Below are 23,189 nucleotides of genomic sequence, written 5' to 3'. Positions count from 1 at the left end.
ACAAAATTTGAGCTGAAACCAACTGTAGAACAACACACACACATAGGACAAGACTCGACACGCTACGCTGGTATCGGACCCTTACCGGACTAGCGATTTTTTGCGGAAAAAAACCCGTTCTGTTTTTGTTAACACCACGACGCTCGTTGTACTTCCCTGACATAAAAGAAACTACTGCCTATGATATTTGGTAGCGGGTTTGCCGATGTGTCAGCTGCATTTGGTGTAGCAGTAGGTTCACAATTCTGGTGGCGTAACTTAATTCCTGGCAGTTACTTCCAACTGAGTAGACTATCATCGAACTCCTACCTTAAAAAATTCCCTTGGAATTTTTATAAAAAAATCTTTTGAGTTTATGGCAAAACTATGGCCCAAGCTTCATAGACAAGTCAAACAGTCATGTCTATAATGTTTTGTGAAACATGTTTATTTAGTGCTATTTTCACTTAATATTTCCCACTCTTCTGATCCCAGAATACCATTTAAATGTTTGATTGAAAATGCGGGAGTAACTTTACAGGGTGAACTATTTTCACTAGAGGTATCAAAATGTTTGTTATTATAATACAATATACAATATACAATAATACAATCTCCAGCGCATAGGCTTGTCAAAGACAAAAGAGTGTCCGTGTGGTATAGGACACCATGACATTGACCACTTACTGTGGTCGTGTCAAACGTACGAAAGCTGTAGGTATCAACTCCTTGCATCAGTGAAAACTATAAAAAAGACACCACTCATCCCAGTTCGAGACCTATTAGCTATGTTTGATATAGATTATCTTAAAATTATCCACACGTTTATTCAAAATAATAATATTTCCATATGATCATTACATTTCACACACTTCTACACAATCAATACAGCTTACAATAGACAGGTTTTTTTCAAGTTTAACAACATACACTTCCTCGAAAGGAGTTAATACGGCCAGGCCGTAATAAAAAAAAACAAACAAACAAACAAAAATACAATATACTAAATAGTGATAGTTTTCTTTTCATTTTTTAATCATGCGATTACACTAGCCGCCGATCTGGTGGTACAGTCGTCAACTCGAACGACTTAACAACATGCCCGTCATGGGTTCAAGCCCCGAATATACCGTGCCCCCATACGTAGGACTGACTATCCTGCTTCGATAACAAAAAGTCACTGAAAGCCAAGCCCGCTTCACTAGTGGGTTCAGGCAGGCCTTGACCGGCAGCGGTTGTTGTGCCAAAAGAATAAGATTACACTAGCCTGTGAGTATATTAATATTAATCGTCAATAATATTAGTCATCCTGGTTATACTATGTTCCATATCGCATTTGCAGTTGCATTTCACTACATTGGAATTCAATAAAGTAGAGCGTCGATTATCTGGGCAGCTCGGGACCGGACGGTTGCCGATTAAACGATTTGCACGGATAATGGTCCAAGAAATACCAAACGCATATTAAAATTATAAAATTCACTTGTTTTATGATTAATTCTTTTTGAATCAATCGGTTAATCGATAGTAGAATATTATTTTAATCAATAACTATAGGTTTAAAAACTGTTTATGAACAAAAATGAATTTCGAAAATTCCACTAGACACTAAAGAGCTGCACAAAAAATTGGTTACCCACTTGACTATGAATCTAAGAGCCACTGAAAGCCAACTCTTCAAATAATACAGGCAGGCTTTGACCAACAACGGTTGTTGGGCCAAAAAGAAGAAGAAGAAGACTAATCTAAACACAAAGCTTAACCTATTAGAATATAGGTTTGTAAGCTATCTAACCAAATAGCTTCAAAATATCTTATAAAATAACAAACACTTAGATGACGACAAAGACGATCTTTAAACCCTGACGATTAAATAAATACATTAAGTAAGACCGAACAAGCCAAACACAAGATTTAAATCATGATGCATAGTTTGCAGTGGGTTACACTGTCCGTTAATAGTCCTCGTCGGCGCGGTACAGAAGTAAAACCACGTGTTCGGTATCCGGAACTACCAGAAGTTAGTGCGAAAAAGGATATTTGTATTAACATTGTTTGTTGACTATATATGCCATATCGTTGGTAACAACGATAGTTTGATAAATCTAGAAGTTCTTAAAACTTCAATAAATTATTTTATTTAGCCCGGTTACAGGGTTTCACTATCGAATTTATGAAGGTATGAATTGTGCGTACAGTTTTTATTCGCATCATGGGACAACCGGTTATCCTGAAGTCATATTCTATCAAAAACTCTATTCATCGTTTTTTCTTTATCGTTTTCATTTTTTTTGACCAGGTAGTTATCGCTTCTTTGGTTTGTAATTTCGGTTACACGTTTTGGTTTATTCCCAATTCTTGTTAATATGGCCCGATGACAGAGTTGTGCCAGGACGTTTGGTAATGGAAGGTTGCAAGGATTTATTGGACACATTTTCTTTAATTTACCTTATGCTCTCGTTTTAAATTCTGAAACACATTGCTTTCTTATAAAGCTAATTTGAGGTAAAATAAACCTCAATAATTAAAATAATTTTAGATGGACGACAGGACTGGCAGGACAGGGAACAGGCAGTCCTCGAGATGCCCCGAGATTAATGGGGACCAAAAACGGTCGCAAAATAGAGCGTATCTCGAATTTCCGTGTAAGTCGAATCTCGTGTTTTCCAGTCGAAATACCATTAATGGGGCCTTTTCTGTTTTAAGTTCGTAGGCTAAAATTCAGCCAGCTGTTTGCAGTGACTAAAATCGTATAAAGCCCCAATGTTCGTAAAATTTTTCAAGCAGGTGGTGGGTTTAGTCTTTTTATTAATTGTTTCATATGATTCTGACTGAGTTCAACAGTTTAAAACCGTTTGGAATTGTTTTTAACAATCGATCAAAAAGAAAATTATTTGGCATTTTGCAATTGATGTGTCAATTCAGTACAATTTGCTCAGAGAACAGTCAAATTTAGAAAACCGCGTATATTCGAATAAGAAGTACCGTGTATTTCGGAGACTACCTGTACAAAACAGCAACAACTTGATTGCGAAATAAAAGAGTGAGACGGCAACAGAAAAGAAAAGAGCGAAAAGCAAGAGAGAAAGTGTGCAAGCGAAACCACGCAATCCAAGTAGTCTAGTAATAAGGTTTGCTCTACTGTTTCATAGTATGCACAAGCTGCATCAGTTGTTGCTTTTCAAGCGCATCTAGAAGCCCTGTAGTAACGCACCGTTAATCGTTCCTGTATATTTTTTTGCTTCATATTAAAGCCCGGGTTACAGCTCGAGTGACTATGAACTAGGCTTGGGCAATTCGGTTCATTTCCATGAACGTGAACGTACTAGTTCTTTCATTCAGATGAACTGAACGTGAATCGCGATTCATTCGTTCATTTCAGTTGAAGAAAATATGGTAAATTGTTTTATTGTATTGCAAATTGTAAATTGTTTTGCATCTTCAAAATTATTAGGCAGACCAGGAAGATCCTTATTACGATTGGTAGGACGTTCTTTTCATGAACGTACTGGTATTACGGTTCACATTCATATTTGTATGGCGAGAATGAACGACCTCGCGTACTAGGACGTTCTTTATTTCGACGGATAGGTCGTTCTTTTCGTGAACGTCCTGGTCATACGGTTCACGTTCATATTTGTATGGGGAAAATGAACGACCTGGCGTACTATAACGTTCGTTATTTTGGCGGCGGTATTTAGGACGTTATTTTGGTGACCAACTCAGTGCATTATGATTTTTAAAGAATCGATGAACGTTGATTAGATGAACGTAGATCGTTCGTTCTTTAGGATGAATTGAATGAATCGTACATTTCTGGTACTTGAGGCACAACTCTACTATGAACGTCATATTAAATATAGATTTTTTTTTTTATTTTTCATCAAATTTCAATCTGAATATGACTTATTGTACACAAAAAAGGAAATGCATTTACCTCCTATTTAAACTATAAAACAAGTTAAAATAATGCATTAAATGCATTTCCCTATGATTCCCTGCATATTTCTTTACAGTGAACAAAACGAGGATAAAAAAGGTGCATTTAATTCATTATTTTAACATATTTATAGTCCAATTAATTTAAATTTACTATATTTTTGTATATTTTTCTATAAATCATATTGATACTAATATTGAATCATATATAACAGAAAAACCCAAAATTTCACATTCAGTTTCACTCGAGCTGTCTGGATTTAAGCAATTTAAAATCAAACACGAGGCATTGTTTATAGAAAAGAGATCTATCCCTAAGATATAAAGATATAAAGGTATAAAGGTGTAATGGTATAACCAAGGCAGAAGTTGTAACGGGTACCGTGTGAACTTGCGCTAAATTTTTTCAAGGCGATTGATAAAAGATGCAGGATTGATTAATATTCAACGTAAGCTAATTATATAGTTTTCGGACGCTGCATGAATTTTACGATTTCATAAGTAATTTCTAAAATTGTTTCATTTCAATCGATGCTAAATATTAAAGATTATAATCAATCAAACTGATTGCTGAGATATTCACAATTTCTAACTTACTTACTTCGTAAAAAAAACCTTTCTGTTTGTTTTTCTACTTTTCAGAGCCATTTTGTCCTGTTCATTGTATTTTACGTTACTGACACCACCTCACTTTTCGTGCCATAATTCAATTTATTTGCGTCATCAACAAACAATTCAGGCAAATAGCTAAAAGTGTAGATAGGATAGATGTCATCAATGAAATTGAATAGAAATTCAATTTTCACACGTAACAGCGCATTGCTTCTCCTATATCTATTTCACTTCAATTTTACATTGCAGGACCTGAGAGAATTAGTTTCCTGCGCAAGACAAAAACAGCCAGAGATAAACGTGTCCGTATTCTCGTTTCGTAGGCAGACAGTATAGATAAATCGCCTTTGCCACCGTGGGGTAAAATACATGAGAGTTTAGATCAATCTAAAACCATCGTATCGAATAAATTCGTCCATAGCGTCGTCTGTTGCGTGGCCACTCTCAACCATTGCATTCTGTAATATATCCCCTACATTGCGTAGGTTTTTCGGCAATGCTCAAAGACATTTATTGACTAAAGAGCACGGCCAATGCCAGATTCATCGTTTGTTGCGTACGTCAAATAATACGTAGACTGTGTATTCTGATCGTTACCATGCACATGGTGTAATGAAACAATAAGTTGACTATAGCGATATACGAACATCATGCACAATTAAGGTAAATTGAGGTCACCCTACGCTGCAATTTCTGCTTGGTTTTCAATTTTGCTGCTTCTTGACAAGCGACAATTTGTGTAATACAGTGTTTAGGGTGAAACCTGGCGAAATCTATAAATATCTTTCATAGCCTTAGGAAATTTTGCATGAGACAGTCTGGTGGTCTATTCAATAGACTCAACAGTACCTGCAAGGCCACGCAGGCTCGAATCTTATCCGGGCCGTCCCTCCGTATCAAGAACAGATTTTTCTGTTCCATATTGCTGATGAGTATAAGAACCATATGAAGGCACTGCATGATCGTGAAGATCGTAACATAATTAAATATGCTATAATAACATATGCTCTAGAATCCAACCTTAGACAAGTAGTATCGAAATGTGTTTTTGCATCAATAACATCAGCAGCTTTAGAAAGAACTCTAAGGAAAATTGGGAGGATGCACAATAAAATGCAATTCATATCAACTACTGATCATGATGGAAAATAACAACAAAAACATTTCCGGCTAATGTTTTTAAAGTTTATTCCAGAAGTGATGGTCCTTCTGTTCATCTGATTCCGCAGCATGCTAAACATACCTTTTTACAACGGTTGTTTTTTCCTTTACAATGGCCATACCGCATTTTTAAATTATAAAATCTTTTCTTTTGTGTATAAAAACATTCATTTTATTTTATTTCCATTATTTACTAAGCAGACGATCTCCAGAATATAATATTGTTTATGAAAAAACATTTATATTCATGTTATTTTACACAAGCTTAGCAATTTCCACGTTTTTCATGTCTATATCAATACTAGCATAGAAACAAATATCAATTTTAAAAATCTATCAAAAAATCAATATGTAAATAGTAAAAGCTATACATAGATTTATGTATATTTGTTAATCAAAAACATTGATTTGAAAATATTTTTTTTTGTTCTGCATACAAATGTACGATTGTTTTCAATCGATATTTGTAAAGAATAGAATTTATTGAAAGTAGTTCGCTTTAAGTAATTTCACAGTTTCATTTAGTTACATCCTATAACAAGATCGGAATGAAGCAATGGCGTTGTACCCAATCCGTGACAATGGCAGCATTTGGGATGGAAAACATATTAGTAATACGCTTTCAATGATGGGGAAAATAAAATGAGGAGGAAACACAAACGTCAATTCCTGATTGATTGATGTTCTTTTCTCCTGAGTAATTCTAGAGGCCTCTGATTGCAGAATCCATCCATTGCTTCATGATGCACCCCTAATGTTCGTTCCACACAACATCATTGGTTTTCTTTTGAGTTAGATCAGCGTGAAATGGTTTTCTGCTAAAATGAAACTCAACACAAGAGGGAAAAAAACTTTTTTCACTCGCAACACACTTGCTAACTAACAATGGCGAGTGCGTTTCTTGTAACATTGCCCGATCTCAAAAACTTGGCTAATCTATACTTTTTACGTCGAGGGAAAGTGAACAGATGACTGCTCTGCAACTTAACCTCGGTGTCTTTCAATCATGCCTTTGGTATTATCCACCATTCACATTGTTGTGGTTGTATCACGGCTATCGTTGTTCTATAAGTTTCGAAAACAGGGGGAGAATATCGATTCTGTTGGGACAAAGACAAATGCGTGAAATCACGATGCGTTCAGTTCGACATATTATTTTATCCAGTGTGTCTACTTGTGCTGTCTTTTTACTAAAACATACTGTTTTGAAGATCACAAAATTAACACAAACGCATTCGGATTACAACAAATAGAAAAACTTGAATCCAAAATTTTTTTACATTCGCATCTTTTTTTACAAAACCAGTTCAAATATATAAATAACGTTCAAGGAAACGTTCACACGTTTGAAATCAATATAAAAAGTCTTGAATGTTACTGAAATCATCCATTCTTTCTCACGAATATTTTTATTCAACCACTATCCTTGAAAAATAATAACAGAACTACTCCGATTTGGACAGATGAGCCTCGATGCCAACATTTCCGATAGCCTCTAGCAACACACGAACGGAAACATGGTACATAGTGCAGAAAACAACTGGTCTCGCCGTCGGCCAAATAATTATAATGTAATAAAAACGTTCCACATTATTGATTTATTGTTTTTTTTTCAAAGCTATTAATGATGGTAGACATTTGTGAGACGAGTGAGCCGTATTCACATTGTTGTAAGTGATAGCTTTGAGCCTTTAACTTGCTTTACGTAGTGGTGAAGGTATCTCTACAGACCGATTGTAATATATCCATGACGAGATATCTTGAAGTAAGCGACTAATATTTTGCCCTGACCACTTTACCTAGGAACTGGTTATTCTTGACAGCAAAGAGTAACATATTTTTCAACCTTTACTTTATCCTGGTCTTGAAAGATTACAGCGATCAACCGCTCGATTCATATGGCAGTGGTTTTGAAGACCTTCATCCAGCATACCTGCAAAACATCTCAGCATATAAAGCAAATGAAAAACTGCCTGTTATTCTACTCGGTCGTCTTCTTGCAGCCTATAATTGGGATAAAATATTACAAATTATATAGCTTTACTGTAGATTTTAAAGGTTGTTGTGGGAAATGATGATGAGGAACCATTGTTAATCAGTGATGAACACGATTTTGGCATTTATCTGACACTATATTAGTGGTGTAATAAGAGTTTATAAAAATAAATTCATAACATACATATGACAAGATCGTATACGATTTTTTTTAATATGACAATACACAATCAAATCGGATAATGGTAATATCATATGAATCGACCAACGCAGTCATCCCGCGTTATATTCATATGGAAGACATAAAGCTTCATTATATAACATTTTCATTTGTAGTAAAATGCAAGACAGTTAATAGAGAATACATGAGTTTTTTGGGATATCTTTTTATTCTAATTTTTAAAGGAAGAAGTAAATAGTTTGAGGACAAATTTTATTATTTTCTATTCACAATATGAACATTGCACCGCTAACCTCAGCTCTCCCAAAATGAAGAAGTAACTGTTCCAGGGTAACTGTTGCACAGTGGGGTAATATAGACCAAAGACACCCACTGTTACCCAACCGTGACGAATATGACTCACATGATATTATGGTACAATGGTATGGATAACATAAAAAGTACTTTTTTTTTGTATTTTGGATATAAAATGTGCCATACTTGATACTTAATAATTAATAAATAAGTAGATAACCAACAGGTTTGGTAGCAAACACATAACATTAAAAAAATTAACTATCCTTGCGTGATTTGAACATTTTCAGTGAAAAACATTCTTCTCAATCTTGTAAAAACTAAAGTAATATACATTAGTACCCATCCAAAATAGACTACAAGCCAAGAGAACGGCCTGTCTATTAGACCATTCCTATTCATAAAAATGTTCTGTATTGTTTTATGATAATATTATTATAGAATGTGGTAATAAAACAAATTTTTGCTTTTTTTATAAACTATTCAAAGCGAAAAGTTTTAGGTAAATTTGCATAATAACCATTTTCTTGATTTTTTTAGGAGATATCTTTTTTTTCACGAAAATTTGTATACACGCACAAGCGGGATTAATTCAGACCCAGATCGTCCTCCCACAGCAAGAACTGGTTATTGGGTTCTTCATTTTTATAGAACGCTTGCACATTCCAATCGTTACAATTATCGCCATTATTTTTTAGTCAATGTCCGCCCTTTGTCCCAACGTGCGTGCGACGAAAGCCCTGCAATAAATCACTGGATGACTCTTTTGCTCCTCACCGCTCTACTCAGCTGCGAGTACAGAAAATGGTATGTTGTCTGTATGTCCGCCATATTCCTGGACCTTTTTTCACACGCTACTCAACATTCGCATATCACCAATCATAGATGGCCTCGAGCTCGATTCAACTTTTATGCCGTTATTGGTTTACAGGGTCTAGGAAATAAAATAATTTATGCATGTGACGATATTTGCTGATGTTAGTAAAAATTGCTGGCTGGATCAGCGAATCGTATAGTTCAGCGACAAAAACTGTACTGGCCCACATCAAACGCATTCGTTGAGCTTGCTCCTGCACTTTCACGCATTTAATTTTCTCTTGCGTTTTGAAGTGTTGACGTTCAATGAATTAATAGAACTCACCGGACACTAGAATCAGTCCTATAGGAAAAAAACATAATGTATGATACTATATCCCAAATTGTATGAAAACCAGGTGGTCTCAAAGACTGTTTTTTATGACAAAATTTGAACATCACTTTTATTTTTTTTATTTATCTACATAATTGCTGTCTAAATTTAATTCTTAACAACATACTTACTTACCAAACTTATTAAATATTCACTCGGAGGATGGTAAGGGGAGATGATGGTCAAATAAATGGGCGCAGCAATTAAACAATCTTACAGCACGTAATAAAGGATCATTTAAACCAACTGATGTGCGTCGATTTAGAACAAATAGAGGAGCACGAGGGCGTAAGGAACGGGTTGGGACATAGAAATGCAGGAATGAAAGAATGTTTACTTTTTGACATAACGGGTGAAAACTTTTACTCAAACAAGCTATGATGCTATATGAGACTTGCCGACTACACAAACACTCTTAAACTCTTCGTTCTTTTCAATAAAATACCTTGAAAACACGTAGAATATTTCTAATTGTAAGCTAAATAAAATCTGAACTAATTAAAATCCATTTCTGTAGCAAAATAATGCCGTAGATGAGAACACCAGTGTATACTACGTATGTGTTGCAAAGAAAAGCGAACCGTTGCTGTGGAAATTATTTTCACCCATTCTGGAAAGAGGAGCTTTTTTTTTGTTTTTGAAATTAGTTATCAATTTGTATGGGACGAGCCACCTGGTATACTCACACTTTGCTCTATCTTCCAAAAATACCCCTCGTTAAACGCGAAACGCGTAACCATGATGTGCTGATGAAGACATTATGCATCAATGGGGTAAATATATTAAAACCACGACTCTTTTGGTAAATTGTAAATGCTTTACTGCTAATGATCCGATATTGACACTTGTAAGTTTGATCCAAATTAAGTTATATATATATTTTTAAGTATTGTTTATATATTCTTTTATACATTTAAACCTATTATGTATCCTCGACCATACCTACGCGATAAGGATAGTTTCTAACATCTTGTTCTAAACATGTTTCTGATTTTGTTCCATATGGGATTAATCACTTAAAAAGTGGTTGAGACTAGTAGAGGTTAAGTTTTCCTTAATTTCGTTCTTTTATCTGTTACTATGTACATTTATTCATATATGTTCGACCTCGAACGTTACCAACAGTTCTAAATTGTTTTTACAGATGCTTGCAAGTCGGCAACCTTCATGGTAATAAAATTGATCATAGCCTTAAATCATAGTACCTTGTATTAGTATGAAAGGGGTATTTGAATATCTCGACCTTGCTACTAAAAGAAGTTTTTGAGTACTATACAAAGTTCAGGTGAATTATAAAATGTATTCAAAATAAGAATTTATGAATTTAATTTTTGTTGTTTCAAACTTTCATAATTTTGTAAGGAGCTAGACTATAATTACAATATTTATTAATAATTCTAAGATAAACAATCACATAACATGGTTGTAAACTCGTCGTGAAAAAGTTGGAAACCAACATGCACCACACAAATATGTACATCGTACAATGCAGCGTAACTGAAAAAAAGCAAACTCATCAAAGGCCTACTACATAAAGGGGGAGTGCCGTTGAAGTGAATACACATATAGAAGATATGATGTCCCTTTCGAGATAGTTATCCATCAAACATCGTATGTTTTCATTGTAGTATTTATGAAAATGTCCTCTTAATTCGTAATATATGTACCACAAGCTTGGTGTAACTGTATTGTCCTTGCAGATTTATATGTATTCTCAAGTCGCAGCATAAATTTTGCAATGAAAAGAATTTTTTCTAGTTAAATTTCGTTACTAGACGATTTTACTGTACTCTACTCTACATACAGTAAACTTTCATTAGGACTCTCTTTTTTACTGTCTGCTTGTTCTATGATGCTGTCCCTTTTTCTACAGAGTGCCAGCTGCACTGATCCTGTATATAAACAAAGCATAAATCTTTCCACACACGCGTCAATAGCGCTCATCATTTCGCGTTTCTGCTCGTGCAATTCTCTCACTCTCGTCAAACCGCAGCACGCTCTCTGGTGCAAATGGATTCGTTGGATTATTTACTCTGCCGCTTAGAAAGTTAGCAGTACATCCTTATGTATAGCTTTAATTCTCTTGTTCGCTATTCTCTGGGACTTATTCGTCCTCCTCTTTCGTTCTTGTTTGAATGTACGTAGAGTATAAAAATAAATGAGTGCTAGATGTTCAAAGTAATGGCGGTGGCTTTGCCAAATGTGAGCATTTTAACTAAATTGGTGAGAGAACAGTTCTCAATTGGGAAGAACATAAAATATGGCCTGTTTACAATTTTTAGTATATCACCAGCGCCGGATTGTAAAAATATGGAATATTTTTGCTTCACCAACTTTCGAGCAGTGCTATTATGATGTGGAAAGATGGAACCGATATGTTTTAGTGTATTATGTTGACAAAAATTTTGAATATTTCACTAAATGTATGATTTGTTTACAAAAATTCAGCACGTGTAACATACCTTAATATGTTATTATCTAATTGAAAAAGGTGATGGCGTTGTAAAAAGTTTTCATTTGAAAAAGCATGCTTGCTATAGATTGTCACTCGAGTCACTCAGTTGATGTACATGTCTCAACTTGCGTATTTCCTCTCCTATAAATCATACATCTGCTCATCTGTGTACGATTTCTGCTCGTCACGCTCTTCTTGCAAAAAGAAACCATTTTTGAGAATATAGCAGCGCATATAAACGGTGGAAGAGTGTTTAAAGAGAATGAGCGAGGCAGAGAGCAAAAAGAGTTCAATACATCTGCAAAACTGCAACAATGTGAGAAGTGACTGAAAATTTCATTCATCGTCTATTGAAACGCTCTCCGCAAACGCTCACTGCAACGGATTCGTGAAACGAAGTGTAGTTGTAGCGTAGAGTAAAGCACGCGTCTCAATAAGAACGATCGCAACGGAAGGGCGCCAGATGGATTGACTACCGTCGGTAAGGGTAGCAGTTGCACATTTGGAACCCAGCCGAGATGGCTTAGTTGAAATGCAAGCACTCTTTTACTCTCCCATATCTGTTCTCCCTATACCGCAACGACGCCGGTTGAATCAGCAACAAATGGCTTGTATCGAGTATGTGTGTTACGCGAGTTTTACATTTAGGCTGGTTTAGTATTTGGATGCCGTTCGAGTAAATAAGACATACACACATCCCCGAGCAGTTTCCGTGAATGTCTTAAGTGAATGAAATTTACGAGCACAGATTGTCGAGTTTTTTCGACTAGTGATCAATTGTACTCTTTTTAAGAGCGACACAAAATGTCTCTGTAACTCGGTTGGTGTGTTTAAAACATATCGGTCTTAAAATGATTTTCTTGAGATGGTTTTTTTAAATAAGCCGGCGTCAACAGTGTAACCCAGTAATAAAATTATAATGATCGGTCGGTAGCTTATCACATAGGATCACGAGGTACTCAACAGTTTGTTGGGTCCGCCCAATCGGGATAGAGTTTTCAATTGTTCTTTCTCATATCATAGTGAAACCCAAGAATTGCTGCCAATCACAGCAGTCTGCGACAAACCAGTTACCGACGTTGTTTATAAGTGTAATTTTTGGTCGTTTGATTAAACAAGAAAATGTGAATGAAAACAAGTGTCCGCTTGATGTGGTTTCAAAAGTTCAAAGCGTGACAAATTGTGATTAAAAATTCAGTGATTCATAAAAAAGGTTTTTTGCGCAGATCATAGCACGGTGGTATAATACGTCTAGTGTACGATCAGTGATCTAGTGATAAGTGAGCGATTCGAAATCATTCCTAAATGTACGTTCTAAACGTACGCTCTGCTTTGTGCCTTTGTGTATTTTGATGATAGAATCATGCAAACACCAACGTCATGTATATTCAGCCACATATGCGAATTTAAATATTAAAAATGAGAGTGTGATGATGTTTCCATGTTCGTTGTTAGTTATTCAGTTTGGTGAAACAAGAAATGATCTTCTTTTTCTTAATCGAAAACACGGTCGGTAGCCCAAAGCAGCTCATCATAAAAAAATGGACGATCAAACGAATTCGTTATCGTTAGGATCTACGATATAACGACATCACGGATGTAATACATTTCCAGTTACATTTGAGTTTTATTTGGGCAAAAAGTGCTTGACTATATGAGGTATTTATATTATGCAATGATTAAATGCTTGAACATTTCGAAATTATGTCTAAACAAAAATTAATTTAAAAAATTTAGTTACGCTCCACATTACACGAATTCAAAAATATATATTAAAGGAAAACTGCCATATCTTGGATGTTCATTCTTAACCACTTCACCGAATGAAAAAGAACACGCATTTTGAGTTGTTGCATAAGGCTACAAATTGAGACCTTGTTATCCCTTCTTTGTCATTCTCTATGCCCAGTAATGATAGAAACCTGCGTACACTGCAGTGTTTGTGTCTTCTTACTGGGAATCGTTAGAGAACCGATCTCTATCCCTGATCATATCGATGTTCAAATTAAAAGTAAATAAACATAGTAATAAATTATTATCCATGGTGACTGCCACACTATACTCTCTTCAACGAAGAGCTAAACGAAATACTGTACTGCCTGAAAGGGGGGTTTTGTAGGGATACGCATATTTCAAAACTAGGTGTGACGCTTTGTTGATTTGATTTGCTTTATATATAAACTTTGCACTTATTAGTGTGTATATTAAACAATTATTCAAACCGAAAATGATCAGATATATTAGTTAATAGTTTTTTCAGCATGTAGGGGTACAAGTACACACGTTCGTCGCAAAAACCAAATGCCTTTATTTGCATTACAACTCAAATGAGGATGTATGTATGATTTGAAGTAAAAAATATTCGTATTGCGTCATTAAAAGAGTCTTATTCAAATTTTACACTGAGTTGGTGTCGCCAACATATATTGTATAACCTCGTCTTTAATTCCTACTTTAAAAATTAACATTTGACAATTTATACAACTTTCTGGATGAGAAACCTTCCGAGTCAAAGACATGTTTTTAGAAAATTTTCAACAAAACATTTTAGTTTACGTTTCTTGTTATTATCGTTATCGTTTTCTTGTTCTTCTTTATTTCTTATTATCGACAAAAATAATCCGCAAACAGAAGAAACAATTCTTAATTTTCCATCATACTTTGTTATGCGCTTCATACGTTAGCCGTTAGAGCTGTACCTCAAACTTCGTAAACAAATATTTTACTGCCTCAAAAACTGGAATTCAAAACACCACAACAAACCGTGACCACTGTTTTAATGCCATTTATTAATATTGCTTCAAATCTAAACATTCGTCTTAAATTATAATATTGCAGGATAAAAACATATATGCGAAACATACATGTGAAAAAATAAGAAAAAGAAATGCAATAATACCATTTGAACACTAAACCGTAAAAACCTGTAGTTTCGGAGATAGTTGTATTTTTTTTATCCAACAGAACTTTGAATTTAAAAAGGTCACGGTTTTTTGGACACAAAGAACATAAATAATTTGATTTTTGTATTGTTGGTGTGATCAGTTTCAAAGGTATAACTAGTTATTAAATTTCCAACAGTAGACACTCACACGAGCATTTTTTTTTCTACTTCCTGAAGTTCGCAAGACTTACATGGAAAAACCATAATTTGGTGAAGAGGAACAGTAAGAACCGTAACCTCTTACTGGATTATCGTTAGAAATATTTTGATAAAATATCTTCTTCCCGATTTTATGATTTGCGTTTTCCCGAACTTTCACCCAGTAAATCAAAATAGGTTTTTTCATTCCAACTGTATTTGTATGTGATGATTGTAATAAAAAAATATATCTGGTGAATATTATTTTTATATTAGGTTGACAATTGGATAGCACTGCTTAGTTATTTTTTCACATTTACACGTTGAAACCTTCTTCATCTCATGATAAAAAAATAAAACAGTGCCTTTAAAACACATTTTTAACAATCGCAGCCCATTATGCAATGCATGGATTATTTTTAAACTAGAATCCTTTCTGCATAAACAACCTATGTAACTGTGAAAAGAAAATATTTTTGGCAATTCAGGTGAAATCATAGCAAAACGCAACCATCAGCAATTATACAATGCAATTGTCATTTGTTTGTAAAAGAAAGCGGCATGTATACTGTTATTCAATAAAGGTATGCCAGATCTCTTTAACCAGTGTTTAACCGTTGCATCTGCATTGCCCATGATACAAACGATTGGCATATGTACAGACATCACGATTTAAATATAGAACAACCTCATAGATTGGAATATGATTACGTGGTAAGTAGTCGATTCGAGCCTGATAATTTGGTTGTTTGAGAATGTCCGAGAATGTCATGAATAAAATCTGCACGGAACTATCGGCGTTACTGCCAAACTTTTTTCCGTAAACAATAATTTGTAGCTTGGATGACAACCCAACTACAGTATACGCTCGATAATCCGCACCTTTTTAATCTACACGCTCGATAAACAGCACCTCGATAATCCGCACTTTTGACATTCAAATTCATGAGCTTAACAGTGTTCTATCAAAAGTAGTGAACTATGATTAAAAAGATAAATATCTTTCCATTTTTTTATTATAAACATTCTTTGAACAACATGAAAATGTATGTAATGTAACAATTAACTCATGGACCTCGACATAAATAAGAAAACACGTCAAAACGTCATTCGATAATCCGCACTCAATGAAATGCGGATTACCGAGCGTATACTGTATTGAGTTGTCAACTAATAAACAACCCAACAAAACACATCCAAGCAGTGAGGTTATACAGTTTTACATTAAGTAATTATATTGGGAATTTCAATGACATTGCTCTTATTTTGTTTTTTTTCTTTGCTTCATGCGTAGTGAACATGTTTGTAAAAAAACTGTACATCAATCGACCTCATATGCTTTACTGTAAATTATAGTTAAAAAAGTAATTACATTATGGAAGCATCGATTAGCATCCCTTGGAAAAGGTTGACAATAAATTCAAAGATAATTTTATTGAAACCCTTGAATGTTACGTATAAGTAATTTACAAAATAGCATATTACGGAGTTACTACACGATACCATAATTTGGCTATTGAACTGAAGATTGTGGCACACTCAATTGAAATTTTAATTGAAGAACCTTGAGTAAGGCAAACAAAGCGTCACTAATGATAGGTTTACACTAGCGGGCCGCAAACTTTACGACCGAAAGAACCAAATTCTACAATAATGTTCGTAGGGTTTTACGCGAAGAGCCAAATTGTTAAACCAAGAGCAAAACTGTGTAAAAATGCTATGAAATATATGAAATGTTAAAAACCGCCATCTTGATATCAAAGATGTTGATTACAAAAAAAAAAAATTATTTCACGTTCTGCTAGACTATGATGCCACAATGTTATCTTTCGTTGCGTGATCATTAATATTTATTCACTTGCATTGCAAAAAAAACTACAGCAATTTTAACTAATATCATTACAGTCTAATTGGGAATTGAAAGCATCTGATCACATTAAAAAAAACATGATTGTTAAAATTTCATAACGGATCGTTATACATTATAAGTGCATACATTCAGAGGAATAACAATTACATGAATAGCATTATCAATAAAATAACCTAGAAAAAGTTTCAAGCTAAGCATTTTTTTACAGCTTACTTATTGTTATTAATTACTCAATTTTAATAACGTTGCTATTGTTGTTAGTATGGTTTAGAAAGGCTTTGGCTCATGCGGAGTTCTTTCGCCTCTAATGTTGCTATTAGTAGTGAAATTGAAACATGACAATTTTTTTTCCTTTCCTCTTATCTTGTTTTTCTTATCGGCCTCTTACTTATCCGGCGCTACAACCGCTTTGCGGTCTTGGCCTGCCTCAGGAGTGTCCGAAACCGCTCGCGGTCTTGGCCTGCCTCAGGAGAGTCCGAAACCGCTCGCGGTCTCGCGGCAAATTCCTATCAATCAGTTTATTTACAGCTTCAACAATATTAGTCAGTTTAGAGCAACAGTCGGCAATCTTTGTGACTTAGTGAGCCAAATTTTATAAAAATACTATGAATTCTGTAAAATACAAATTCTTTAAAAAACCTCATTTTCTTCTTCCTAACGAGCCAAAATCATTAGCTACGCATGAAAATGCATGTACCCATACCATAACCAAGTGTTACCAAGTGCATTACGCGTCTTACGGGTCTTGAACCTATGAGGGACATATTGCTAAATCGCGTAAGTAGACGGTAGTACTATAGTACCATTATTCTCAAATGGTTACATATACATATTATGATCAAATGTGTCAAGATCAAGAATTGAATAAAGAGATTTGAGTCTTCAATTGAGCACTATATGCCATTGTGGATGGCTCATCTATTGTCTTAAGTTGGAAGTATTTGGTGTATTAAGTTGGAAAAACCGGTTTTTCAAGATTTTACATTTAATCGTTGATTGGTGCATATTTAAGCACTGGTGCTCTGCTTAGACTGATTTTGCAGATAAATCATTTTGCTACTTGATAATCTTATGCTGGATTTAATAGAGAGTTTTAGCCCTACAATTATAGTTGCAACAAACTTTTACAAAGTTTAGCTGATTATTAGATGAATAATCGTTTTTTATCTTTCTTTTAAAAAAATATGAATTATCTAGTTATGGCGCATCGCCATTTTGTTAAATTTTTATCGAAGATCCCCCCAACAAAGTCAAAATTCTCCCTGTATATATATATATATATATATATATATATATATATATTTAAATTTTTTAAATTTAATAATAAATATATTTGAAAACAGCTTAAATGAAATAAAGTAAAAAAGAAAAGAGCTGCTATTTTTTTTTAATTCGTAAAACTGCCCGCGTTGGCCTACTTAACTATTTTATGCAGCATTTTGACATGTGAGGGCAAGATAGACATTGCTGATGTGGGCTTTATTAAGCAAAATTACTGCATTTCGTGAGAGAATTGTGGATATTAAAAGTAATTTTCGACTGAAAAGTTGGCACTATAGGGCCTTACTATTTGGCGCAACATGCGTAGTCGGTCTAGATCAGCGGTGTTAAACCGGAGGAGAATTCTCCCCAAGGGTGAATTTTGACTTTGTTAGAGGGGATCTAAACTTGCTTGCTAACTTCTAAAAAAGATCAAAACTAGATAATTCATATTTTTTTAAGAGAAAGAAAAAAAAATCGTTTATTATATATACAGCAGGAACAATATTACATTAGAAGGTGGTAATTATTTTTCATTACCTTCTTCTTCTTCATTAGCACAACAACCGTTGTCGATCAAGGCCTGCCTGTACCCACTAGTGAAGTGAGCTTGGCTGTCAGTGACTTATTGTTACCATAGCAGGATAGTCAGTCCTACGTATGGGAGCACGGTCTATTCGGGGCTTGAACCCATGACGGGCATTTGTTAAGTCGTGCAAGTTGACGACTGTACCACCAGACCGGCCCACCTTCATTACCTTAGTGTATGTTATTTAACAATTTTTTTCAACTATTATCTCTAATATAATAAATAAGTTCGTCACTCAAAATTACGCTTTTTAATTTACTGTATATGCTTTTTTGCAACAGTATGAATGGTATTTCGCTAACGAACGATTTCAGAATTGATATGAATTTTCTTTCGAGCGTACCATATTTCTCATTTACTTATTTTTATCTTGTTAGTATTTTCTCTTTTTCTGTTTTGCGCTGCATCATACATTGCAATTATAAAATAGCCCAAATCTACCACCGTGAAACAATAAGAATTCCTTAAGCGTATGATTTAACACATGCTATAATAATTACAACGCCGTTTCCAGGTGTTTAATTGCTATTGCGTTTGAACGAGCATAGTAATATAAATATGGAATGTACTTTATACGAGTATGGTCAAAGGGATTTAGTTTTACGTCTTTAATATAAAACTCTCCAAAAGGTCATAAGACTCTGGACATAACCGTGATTCTTGCTTGTCATGCAGTAGGCCCAAACATGATGGACTTTAGACGTTAGAGAATATTATCTAATTCAAGACTATGAAAAACTATTGTAATTTTTCGTCATGTACTACATTCAGTTATGAATATGAAACGGTATAACATTGTTATTTATAAGTGATAATAGTAAAGGATAATTAAATCCTCTCGTTTCGTTATTTTTTTTACACATTCAAAGATAATTTAAGATAATTCTGTAAGAAAAAAAAGTGAGCAAAATTCATACAACTACACATAAAACTCACAGTCAAATCATAATAGCTACGGAACCATAACCATCTGACTTTTTGAAATGGGAACACCTCTGGGGGACGGCGCAACATGCGGCAATAAATGAATGAGAATGCAACTGAAGCGTTTGCGGATACAACCTCAAAATAAATGTACGCAAGTTTGAAACATGTGAGGGGTGACAAGTGATCCAAATCAAATGAACATCAAACAATAAACCCCTATATATTTTTTTAATAATAAAAGGTCTCTTTCGACGTGCTATGTCATATCATACATGACCCTAGTATTATAGCAATTTCGCGGTTTAAAATGAGGCTCTAAACTCATTTAATTATGTGTTACACTATTGTTCTTTATATATGTTTCTATAATCCAATTATATTCTCTTGATCCATATTTCCACCCGTTATTACCCGTTATGAAGTTATTTCGATGTAAGTAAATGCATTCATTATGCATTTCGTACACTGCCAAACTCGGATGAAACCATCGTTTTCTTACAGTCATTGCAAGTAAATATAATAGTATGAGCCATTATCACATTTCACCAAGTTGACGCTATTAATAGCTGGTAGAATTAATAGTCGGTGGAATTGCAAGGGATCTGTTTGTTGAAGTAGAGATGAAATTCGTAGGACTTTTTTCTTGCTGAATATAACTCTTATGATCTGCTTGTCTTGACAGCCGACTTGCTAATATTAATGTAGTTGATTGCACTCTGATCGTTGTTGCAATGTGTTGTGATCGTCAACGTCGTAGAATGATAATTCAGGAGGATGGAATACATTTCGTGCATTTGATGGGTGACAAATAGTCACTGTGCTGAAGAGTGGAATTGTGACACCATGAAATCATGATCAAGACGATCATGTCATTCTATCCTTTGCCATTCATATTAGATGTAGACAGGACGACACACATTGAAACATAATAATAGACAATCGTGGAATAAAAAAAAATCAGGCTGTTGCACATAATCTCTGTGATCTCATAGACATATATACAAATAAGTTATTAAATATAAATTTCTAAGGAAACAAGGATAAAATTTAGATTTAAAGTACAAAATGAACAACATCGATAATTTTGTTACTTAATTTTATTCTTAAGCTTTATCGTGTTGCGTTATCGTCACGGAATTTTTCAAGTAAATATATCATCGAATAGGTTTATCTATATGACTTGAATGTTTTATAGTGCCACTGATTCATTTTTGCAATATTATTGACTACCTCATTTAATTTAGTAGTAATAGTAAGTAACCAGCTTTATCGTTTGTTTTCGTTCGAAAAAAACAATGTAAAGCATACATAACATGTAAAGCAAAATTAGATGTAAATATAATAAATTTACAAGTTTTTTTGTATAGAACGCAATTCGTCTTTTCGATAATGTAAAGAATTAGAATGATGATTGCCATGTTTTCAAATATACTTATTGACTTTACGAAAATGTTAAGTAAATACAAGATGTGCTCTGAGTGCTAGATTTCTAACAAAATGAGACAATATCAGATATGCAATGCTTCAGGCTATGATTTTATTTCAATAAAGTATTGATGTTGTTGAATAATATGTTCCGCATGATCATGCCTATGATTATCAGCATCATAATCATCAAGAAGAAACTTACTTAAACTTAAAATAAAAGATGTATAGAAGGTAAAAATACATGGTATTTATGTATCACCAGGGGTATTGGAGTCGGGATTTATTTTGGTTTTCGAGGCTTATTGTTAATCACCACTTTGCCGGATAGTAAGCATTTGCTACTGAGGGACGGTCCATCTAAGGCTTAGACTCACAACGAGCATGTTGTTAAGTCGTCGCAACTTAAGAGTTGACGACTGTACCACGAGACCACCCTTTCTAGGTTCTAAGTCTACTAAGTTTTAAATAATTTATAATATTATTTGAAATGAGTTGATTAGCTAATTAAAAATATTTTGCATCACAAAGGAAATGGAAAATTGTAAATGTTAAGGATAATCATACAATTCGTTGCATTCTCAAATTTACCTAATACTTGTTATATGCAAAGCACATGTTGTCAAAAACAAGTAAAAATTTCAATTATATTTCAATTATTATTGTTTCTATCTTTTTTAGACAATTTTTTTGTAATCAATTTTCAACAAACTTGTTTACAAAACTAGTAAACAATTATTCCATTTTGGAATATAGTTTAAGAATTATGTAATCGTTTTTATTAATTTAATATGTCTATTGATCACAATGTACAGTTACGCATTACAAGGCAATAGGTTGTGCGTAATATGTTGTGCGTTTGGCTTCTTCAAAGACCTGTTTTTCATGACATGGTTGTTGCTTATTCGTTAGTAGTACTTATATGTAGTGCTATAAACATATAAGTGGTATTAACACAACAAAAGTCCAAGTGAAAAAAAAACCAGAAAAATCAAGAATGCCAATGAAGAGGAAAACCATTTAAACCAAAATCAACTTGAGCAGCACGTAAAATGTTTCAAACATATTATGAGACAGCCTGGTATGGGTAAAGCATCAGAATGGCAAGATGCCTGTCATGTGGTGTTGAAGCTGACTTTAATCGTGTTTTCACAGTTGCATCATCTAAGGTCACTTTTGCCGTATCCTAGCTATGGCCTTATTTTACTGTTGGTTCAAGGTTAAAATTAGAAAGCTACATTATTTGTCCCCGATTCGGCACCAGATGAGACCTTCAACAGTAACAAAGGAAGTGAAAGTTGGGACATGTGGAATAATTCTCACCTTACCTCTAGCACAAATGATATTGTAAAAGGATCAATTGAAAGCAATATAATTGAAACTTTCTCCGTATGTATCTGGATATGTTATACAGTGAGATTGGAATATTGGGTTCTACTGTTTATTTTAATGAGCTCCATGTAATGTTTTAGAAAGCGAAGAATGAATAATTTGTTACATGTGATAATGGACAAAGCATTTTATGTATACGGGATACCCTCACCATGGCGTTAGCGATTTGCGTGTTCAAAGCTAATTAATAATTATACACTCTGTGCTGTACATTCAAAAACAGTCGTTATTTTAGTGTACAGAAACCTTACAGAACACAGACATATAATCCCTTTACAATCCTCGGAAATACAAAAACCTAATTAAATAACTTTTTTCTTGAAACTTTATCAGACCGTAATATCAATCAGCTCCGGTCTCGTAGTACACTCGTCAACTCGTACGACTTAACAATATGCCCGTCATGGGTTCAATCCCCAAATAGACCGCGCCGCCATACGTAGGACTGACTATCCTGCTATGGGGGGGAATAAATTAGTAACTGAAAGCCAAGCCCACAAGTGGGTACAGGCAGGCCTTGACCGACATCGGTTGTTGAGCCAAAGAAGAAGAAGAAGAAGAATATCAATCGTTAACTCGTACAACTAAACAATCTGCCCGTCATGGGTTGAATCCCCAAATAGACGGTGCCTTCATACGTAGGCCTGACTATCCCACTATGGTAATCAATATCTCAGTATAAGCCAAGCCCACTAGTGGTACAGGCAGGCCTTGACGAATAACGGTCGTAGTGTCAAAAAACAACAACATTTTGCTACAACCACCAAAATAGTTTATTTTGTTTTACTAAGCTATCACTTTTTCATTTTACGAGTAGAGGTTAATGCATAACTCGATTT

At 34.4% G+C, this 23,189-nt stretch overlaps 1 protein-coding gene across 13 annotated transcripts in view; it reads left to right on the top strand.

Moving 5' to 3' along the window:
• LOC120899091 (homeotic protein antennapedia) overlaps positions 1-23,189 on the top strand; it is a 92,057-nt gene that overhangs the window by 35,128 nt on the left and 33,740 nt on the right. Inside the window, exons 1-2 of one of the 13 annotated variants that reach the window (XM_040305429.1) lie at positions 12,312-12,423; positions 13,323-13,464. The exons of 9 other annotated variants lie outside the window; for them this stretch is intronic. The gene's annotated coding sequence lies outside the window, so the exon portion shown is untranslated. Of the gene's footprint in view, positions 1-12,311; positions 13,465-23,189 lie in introns of those variants that run through there. 3 more of the 13 variants (XM_040305428.1, XM_040305427.1, XM_040305424.1) reach the window with 3 other exon arrangements.

This window comes from Anopheles arabiensis, chromosome 2 (genome assembly GCF_016920715.1).
Source record: "Anopheles arabiensis isolate DONGOLA chromosome 2, AaraD3, whole genome shotgun sequence".
NCBI lineage: Eukaryota > Metazoa > Arthropoda > Insecta > Diptera > Culicidae > Anopheles > Anopheles arabiensis.
This window is presented reverse-complemented; position numbering and strand designations above follow the sequence as displayed.